The 1,219-nt window shown below is 39.8% G+C and overlaps 1 non-coding gene across 1 annotated transcript; it reads right to left on the bottom strand.

The window, feature by feature from the left end:
- Positions 1 to 247: 247 nt before the first annotated feature.
- On the bottom strand, positions 248 to 354 carry LOC141645186 (small nucleolar RNA R71). The gene has a single exon (XR_012544771.1). It is a non-coding gene; the product is annotated as a small nucleolar RNA R71 (small nucleolar RNA).
- Positions 355 to 1,219: the final 865 nt, after the last annotated feature.

The following is a 1,219-nucleotide window of genomic DNA, read 5'->3' as shown; positions in this document are numbered from 1 at the left end:
TTAATTTGGAGGGATGCCTAGTGAAGATCCTCATCTACACATGGATACTTTTTGTGACTATTGTGATGCAATTTCCCAAATGGGGGTAACTCAAGACCAAATTCGATGGGTATTGTTTCCTTTTTCCTTGATCGGAGCCACAAAGCAATAGTTAAAGAGCCTAGACAAGGCCACTCTTGGAATTGATTCATGGAGGAAGTTAGCACTTGCCTTTTACAAAAAGTTCTATCCTCCGGAGAAGACCAACATGTTAAGAGCCCAAATCACCAGGTTCAAGCAAAGAGATGAAGTGTCTATATATGAGGCTTGGGAGAGATTAAAAGAAACATGTTGCTCTTGTCCTCATCATGGACTAAGCGAATGGTTTTTTGTTCAACAATTATGGAATGGGTTGTATGAAGATTCAAGGAATGTGCTTAACATGGGTTCTAATGAAGATTCACCGAGGTAGATGACAACCAAACTTGGGCAAAGATAGAGTAGATGGCGGTTCACAACTCTCAATATAATAGGCCAAGAAAGGTTACTAGGGGAGGGAGACATGAAGTTGACTCCGTCACACAATTGAGTGCCAATTTGGGTGCCCAACTAAGCTCCCATATTGACACAATGAACTTGAAATTTGAGAAAGCCATAGCCAAGATGAATGAAGCTTCTCAATCATCTAAGCAACATGCCAATGCCATGGTGGCAACATCTTCTATTCGAAAATGGAGTGTGTGAGAATTGTGGAACTTTGGGACATGATCAACAAGAGTGTAGGGGCACAAGTGAGCAACTGAATGCTTTCCAAGCATACATGAATGGCACCCCTTACTCCAACTATTACAATGAAAACACCAAATTTCACCAAAACTTCTCATACAAAAGCCAAAATGTTTAAAATCCTCAACCAACATAGATCCCACCTCCATTGAGAAATCCTACTCAAAGATCATACTTCAACCAAAACCAACCCTTTTACAATCAATCCAATGACCAGGCTTTTTATATTCAAAAAGCGGTCCTCCTAATGTAAAAGAGGCAACAAGATTTCTTTGCTCAAATGCAAAGAGATAACCAAGCCAAAGATACTACCATCAACAATATCCTTACTCATATCAAGATGTTGGAAACACAATTGTCCTAATTGGCTTCTTCAAGTTCCCAAAGACAAATAGGACAATTACCTTCTTAAGGTAATCCTCCTACAAGACTTGCAACCATCAATGCCATTCAC

Source organism: Silene latifolia, chromosome 2 (assembly GCF_048544455.1).
Source record: "Silene latifolia isolate original U9 population chromosome 2, ASM4854445v1, whole genome shotgun sequence".
NCBI classification, from domain to species: domain Eukaryota; kingdom Viridiplantae; phylum Streptophyta; class Magnoliopsida; order Caryophyllales; family Caryophyllaceae; genus Silene; species Silene latifolia.
This window is presented reverse-complemented; position numbering and strand designations above follow the sequence as displayed.